This window comes from Sceloporus occidentalis, unplaced genomic scaffold, assembly GCF_023333645.1.
Source record: "Sceloporus occidentalis isolate IW3139 unplaced genomic scaffold, rSceOcc1.0.p SCAF_6, whole genome shotgun sequence".
Lineage (NCBI taxonomy): Eukaryota > Metazoa > Chordata > Lepidosauria > Squamata > Phrynosomatidae > Sceloporus > Sceloporus occidentalis.
Window position 1 is genome coordinate 30089972 of NW_028316986.1, and position 7392 is coordinate 30097363.

Genomic DNA, 7392 nt, shown 5'->3' on the forward strand with positions numbered 1-7392 from the left:
CTGCTGCAATACACAGAAAAGAATCACCCTGAGAAACAAAAGAGCAACAAGACTGTATAACTGACTAAAAGAAACAGCTATAATAAATAGATTATCTCATGACCATCTTGAAGCATGAATCCTATGCTACTTTTTCACAAGTAGGAGGTCCCACTGAAGCTGTGGGTCTCGTGAGATAACTGTATTGTTTCAAACCTTTTGTAATGTCAGTTTATGGACAATATAAGCAGACGTATGCCAGAATGTAAGAAATGATTGACCCAACAAACGATTGGAAGATATCCCATACAGCTCCCACAAGAACACTTAACTTTAAAGGCAGATTAATATTTTCTTATTCTGACAACAGTGTAGCCTCTGCAAGCAGAATGGGCCTGATTCACTCTTCCTCCTGTAATCCTGTCTTTCATTTCCCCAGGCAACTGAAATGAGATTGAGGACATGTTAATTTTTACTATAAATGCTTCAGAAAATCTACCAACATTTGTAAGTCTTCTCAAGCTAAAATATTGTGTCTATTTACATGACAGCTTAAACATAGCAAATTTTAAAAGTTGCTGATTCAATTCTCAAGCTGGGTTGATTTAAATTGCCCCAAACATGTTTTTTTATAGAAAATTCATTGTTTAGATTATTAACTTTAGAGGTGTTTGAAGAATGAAAAACAGCTCTAAGGGAAGGAAAGAACAATGCAATTTTCACAGCAAGGAGGGAAAATACAATATTTATACAGAGAGGTTTATCTCACCTAAAATCACAGACTAGGTAATATAACACACTTTTAAAAATGATAAAAAGGTATGATGGAAAGAATGTTTTGCCTTCTGAGTGCTGGCTAAATATATTTGTCATCAAATCTTTATAACACACACCTCTGGGCACCTGATAAAAAGCAGGTGTCTTTTGTAATAATGGAGTATAATTGAACAGATCCATTTTGATTTTGTTTCCATTTCTGTAAAGTGAAAGGTAACACAAAACAGTTGTATAATGTGCATGAAAACATGACTGATGACTTGCATTTGAGGAGATGGCCAAGGAGAATGAAACTCTATCGGTTCTCATTAACCTTTTGGCAGCTTTTGATTTCCCAAGCCATGTAGTTCTCTAAATTAGTTGTCTGGGAGACTTCTTGTCTGAGAGCTGATAGCATGGTATGTTAGTTTAGTGGTTCTGTTCTGTTACCCATAGAAAGGTGGGGGAGTGGAGCAGGGGTCCCCACAAAGTATGTCACCATTACTTTAATATTTGGTGGCAATTAGCTTTGCAAGAGGCTGGGTAACCTTTATGACTGTTTGCACCTATATGTACCAGTAATAACAGAGGAGAACTCCAACCTTGGGTGAATTAAGAGGGTCTTATTTAGAAAATATGCAGAGTACAATCAGACACACACAACAGAAATTCACACAGATCTAACTGAACCTAAATGAGGTTTGAAAAGGAGATAGTAGAGTTTTGAAGGATTTAAGGAGGTTGATACTGACCTGTCTGAAGAGCAGACCATGGAAAGCAAGAGTGGCTCAGACAAGGTCTGAGGGCGACACAGAATGTATATGGAATGCTGCCTGGGACAGCTGTATGTGTACAATGTGTGCAGAGGATAGGTTTTTGAGATCAATATTATACCTGAAAACTAGCCTCTGAGAATGTGCTATCTTGTAAGGGAACAAAGGCTTGATGTTCTTTCCCAGGAATCAACAATGGGATTCTGGACTGGTGGATAGTTTTAACTTTTGGGTGAAAAAATAGTGATTGGATCAGGACAACCCCAGGGTGAATAGACAGGGAGGTTGGCAGGAAGCACTGCAGGAGGTACACAAAGAGAACTGGTTTGCTACTTTAGAGCAATGAGACCTCCTTTGTCTCTTGGTGCAAGATGAAATGCAGAGGACTTGGGGGAAGGAAGGGGCAACTAGCCTGATTGCATTATTACCTGGATTGTCCACATGCCTTGGGTTTTTGCTCCTTTTGTTCTGGGAACCTTACCTGTTGTTCCTAAAGGCCATCATGACCTCTCAAGAACATGTGCTTGCTCCAGATATGAAATATGAAAACATGATAAGCTTAAATCCAGTGTGGGGTATGCAGGCTGTGCTAACAGTTCCTAGTTAGAGAGGTTTCACAAGATTGTGTCACTGGTATTCTTTTAGTGGCAGCTAGGGGCTTCCATGTCAGTGGACTAGTAAATCTGCTCTGGGTTTCAATCCAAAAGAACTGAAGTAACTATACAGGATACTGAGCTCTATTCCACAAATAATTTCAGGACTTGGACAGCTCTTGGACTAACCACAATGGGACTAAACACACTTTAGAAATAATCCAATTTGACACTGCTTTAACTGCTCTGGTTCAGTGTAGGGAATTCTGGGAAGTGTAGTTTGTGGTGGCACCAGAGTTCTCTGACAGAAAAGGCCAAATGTCTCACAAAACTACAGTTCACAGAATTCCCTAGCACTGAGCCAGGACAGTTAAAGTGATGTCAAACTGGATTACGTCTGCAGTGTGTTTTGACTCCATGTCAACTGCAGTAGTCCAAAATATGTTTCCTCTGCTGTGCTGCTTTATATGGGTTGAGTCTCCCTTATCTGGAATTCTGAAATGCAAAGTACTCCAAAATTCAACATTTCCACATGGATGACTGAGATAGTTACACCTTTGCTTTCTGATCCTTCAAGAAACCCAAACTTTGTTTCATGCACATTATGTATAAAATTATTTTCCAGCTATGTGTATAAGGTGTATACAAAGCACAAATTAATTTCATGTTTAGACTTGGGTCCCATCTCCAAGATGTCTTATTATGTATACATGCAAATATTTCAAAATCCAAAAAGAATCTGAAATCCCAAACACTTCTGGTCCCCACTATTATAAGGGTGACCCTATATGGCTCAGGTCCAGGCTATCTGACACACCAGCTTTCCCTGTATGAGCCAGCCCACACTCTGAGATCTACAGGGGAGTCCTTTCTCTTAGACCCACAAGCATTGCAAGCCTGCTGAGAATGTCACCTCAATAGCTGCCCCCAGACCCTGGAACTCCCTTCCCATGGAAGCCAGAATGGCACCCTCCTTATTGTTCTTCTGTGAGCAGGCTAAATCCTCAGACACGCTTTTAAAACAGAAAGTTTTTAGGGGGTGCTGCATTGTTTTAACTGAAATGTTTGTATCAGCTTTTTCATTGTATTTTATTATTTTAACTTGCGGCAGAATTGTTTTAATGCTGTAAATAGTTTAATTCTATTTTAATGTTAACTTCAATGTTAACATTTTGTATGCTTTTAATTGTATTGGTCTTTTAAATTGTGTGCTACTCTGAGCCCAGTTTTTTTGGGAATAGAATAAATACTATGGTGGTGTTGGTGATGCCATTGTAAATAATGTTCTTGTTTTTGTTTTGTTAGTGGTATAATTGCTAGCAATGTCATTAAAAAAAAAAGATCAGCTGTGTTTATTGTTCCTTCAAAGGCATTTTGGAGTCATTTTTGGCAGTTTTTGACAGAGCTTGGAATATTAGTTTTTAATGTTAAACCTTTTTCATTTAGTCATTAGATAGGCCAAAAAAAGGTCAATTTAAATTGAAGTTGTAGGGATTCTTTTTTACTCTATTATGATCATTCTTATTTTTTAAGGAATTCATAGGTTAAACACAGAAAATAAGAATAGCAAAATGAACAGGTAAAAACCAGTATGCTATATGTAATGAAATAATAGACAAAGGACATATCTACTTTTTTTTGTTCAAGACTATATTGTAACTTTTCAGAAATCGATTTCCTGTACAGTTCTGCTTCCTCTGAGATTTCTCTCTGTCAGGCTGCCTCCCTGTTTTTTCTAGACCTCTCATTTGTTGACTCTGTTTTCTCCTCAGTAATTATGACCTCCTCACTTACTTTCTTGGTGTGTTGTATGTTTACCAGCCTTCAAGTTACCTGTCAATTTGTGGCAACCCCATGAATTCCATAGGGTTTTCTTAGGCAAGGAATACTCAAAGGTGGTTTTGCCAGTTCCTTCCTCTAAATATTACCCACAGTGCCTGGTATTCTCTGTATGACTCCATTAATTGTCCCCCTGACAGTCAGAGTCCCCAGCTCAGGTTGCCACCTTGCTTCTTCTCTATGGGCTCAACCAGCTAGCCAAAAACCTTGGGATTTGGTAGGAGTTATACCTGTACATTGGTGTTGTTGTTAACTGCCCTCAAGTTGATCTTGACTCATGGTGACCCTATGTATGAAACATCTCCAAGACCCCCTGTCCTACTGTTCAGGTCCTGCAGGCTCAAGCCCATGACCTCCCTGATTGAGTCAAACCATCTGACATGTGGTCTTCCTCTCTTTCTACTGTCTTCCACCTTTCCTATCATCATGGTCTTTTCTAATGAGTCATGCTTTATCATGATGTGGCCAAAGTATGACAGCCTTAATTTAGTCATCTTGGTTTCTACCAACAGACTTGATCTGTTCTAGAACCCACTTGTCTTTTTGGCCATTCACAGTATCCTTAGCATTCCTGTCCAGCATCACATCTCAAATGAGTTAATTTTCTTTTGATTTGCTTTCCTCAGCTCTCACATCCATACATTGTGATGTGAAATACAATGGTTTGGATGATCCTAACTTTAGTATTCAGTGTTATGTCTTTGCATTTTAGGATCATGTCTAGTTCTTCTGTAGCTACCATTCCCAATCATAGTCTTCTTCTGATTTACTGACTGCAGTCTCCATTCAGATTAATGTTTGATTCAAAGTATGGGAACTCTTCAACTATGGGGATTATCGCACTGCGTTCTGAGAACGTTCCTATCATCACGTGATGAGAACGTTCCTGGAACAGATATTACTGCATTAGTAAACTAGAACGTGATCAGAACGTGATCAGAACTGCATTTTACCGCACAGCGATTCCTGAAACCGTTCCGAGAACATATTCCACCAAGGCCGCCTCCGTCTCCTGATTGGCTGAAAGAATGACAGGCAGGGAGGCAGGGAAGCAGGCAGGCGAGCGACTGCAGTGAGGGAAGGGGTGTGTGTGTGAGAGAGAGGGGGGAAAGGAGGAGGGAGGGAAGGGAGGGAAGAAGGAGGGATCGGGAGGAAGGCAGGGAGAAAGAGAAATGGGGAAAGATGAGCCTTGCAAGTTACATCCCAAACCTCCTTTGCAAGGTTGGGAAGAAGGAGGAGCTCCATGCAGGTCTCTTCAAGCCGAAGAAAAGCAAGTTGCCAGGGAGGGGACTGGGCCAAGGGCAGAGCCCCGGCAGCCATAGCAGCTCTTTAAACCGGTTAGAAAAGAAGAGTCCTCTGCTGTCATCCCAATTCCCCATTTTGGCTGCTTGTCAGCCTTTTGCCTCCTGTGTGTGTGCGCATGTAATGTGTGCCTTCATAGAATCATAGAATCATAGAGTTGGAAGAGACCACAAGGGCCATCCAGTCCAACCCCATTCTGCCATGCAGGAAATCACAATCAAAGCATCCCCAACAGATGGCCATCCAGCCTCTGCTTAAAGACCTCCAAGGAAGGAGACTCCACTACACTCTGAGGAAAGAGTGTGTTCCACTGTCGAACAGCCCTTACTCTCAGGAAGTTCCTCCTAATATTGAAGTGGGATCTCTTTTCCTGGAGCTTGCATCCATTGCTCCGGGTCCTAGTCTCTGGAGCAGCAGAAAACAAGCTTGCTCCCTCATCAATGTGACATCCCTTCAGATATTTAAACAGGGCTATCATATCACCTCTTAATCTTCTCTTCTCCAGGCTAAACATCCCCAGCTCCCTAAGTCGTTCCTTGTAGGGCATGGTTTCCAGACTTTCACCATTTTAGTCGCCCTCCTTTGGACACGCTCCTTTTTGAATTGTGGTGCTCAGAACTGGACACAATATTCCAGGTGGGGCCTGTGAGCTTCCCTCCCCGCTTTAATTCTTGTCTGGCTCTTTGCTATGGAATTCTGGGAGTTGTTTGCTTGCTTTTGTGTGTTGCTCCAAACAGAGGAGCTTTTGTGGGTTCCTTCCTGGAGGGAAGGAGGAGAAGGTCCTGGGTATCCCTGCCATCCTTGCCTCCTGCAGGCTGCCAGCACAGGAGCCCCGCTGGACATGACACTAGAGGCCCCCACAGAAGCAGCCAGACCCTCTCCCTCTTGCTCTCTGCTCTGGCCCCCCTGTTTCCCTCTCTCTTTCTCTCTCTTTCCCTTCTTTCCTCTTCTCTCACTTGTCCCAACTTTCCTCCCTTCCCTCCCTCCTTCTTTCCCCCCTCTCACACACACACCTTCCCTCACTGCAGTCGCTCGCCTGCCTGCCTCCCTCCCTGCCTGTCATTCTTTCAGCCAATCAGGAGACGGAGGAATGAGAGAACGGATTTGAGAACAGATAAGAATATCGCACACACCTCTGTTGGAACGTTCTCATCATGTTTCAGCTCTCTGGGAACACATTCATATCTGTACCCTCCTGGAACACATTTGGAACATATTTAAACGTTCTGAGAACCTGATTGGAACACATATGGAGCCCTGGTGGCGCAGTGGTTAAATGCCTGTACTGCAGCCATTCACTCGAAACCACAAGGTTGCGAGTTCAAGACCAGCAAAAGGGCCCAAGCTTGACTCAGGCTTGCATCCTTCCGAGGTCGCTAAAATGAGTACCCAGATTGTTGGGGGCAAATTAGCTTACTTGCTAATTAGCTTACTTGCTGTTCACCGCTATGATCTTTGGAATAGCGGTATATAAATAAAACAAATTATTATTATTATTAATTATTATTATACTCAAATGCGTTCCATTCTCATCACGTGATGAGAACGTTCTCAGAACGCAGTGCGATAATCTCCTATGTCTAGTTTGTACAAACTGGATTTTTAAAAAAAAATCTCCTGGTATATCATCCAGCCCACTAGATCTCTGTGTCATTGATTTCCAAGAATCATTTAAAGTAGTAATCAAGATACTGATTATAACAAAGCTTTCACAAAGGGAAAGCCACAATTTGATAAAGTAGCTGCACATTCAATCTGACCTTCACATGCATCATGGGTAAGTGTCTCGCTGCCTCCCAGATGTTGCTGGGCTTACATGACCCTTCACCACTGGTTGTGCTGCCTAGGGCTGTTGAGATTTCCTGTCGAAAAACATATGGAGGCCAATAACAGTTCAGAATGCATTTCATATAACTTAACATTCTTATGAGAAAGGACAGATCTAGTAAAAGCCTCATGTACAGGGGATGACTCATTCTATGTACTGGACACTTTTGATCCAGCCTAGGAATCTCAATGGTAGAATGGACAATTGCTGCTGATTCCCCACCCTGTCCTAAAAAGTTCTGTTCTGGAGGGTTGGGGGATCTGAAACATCTGAAACAAAAGGGGAGATGGGAGCTGAAGAAGGAGTAAGAAGTGGAAAATAT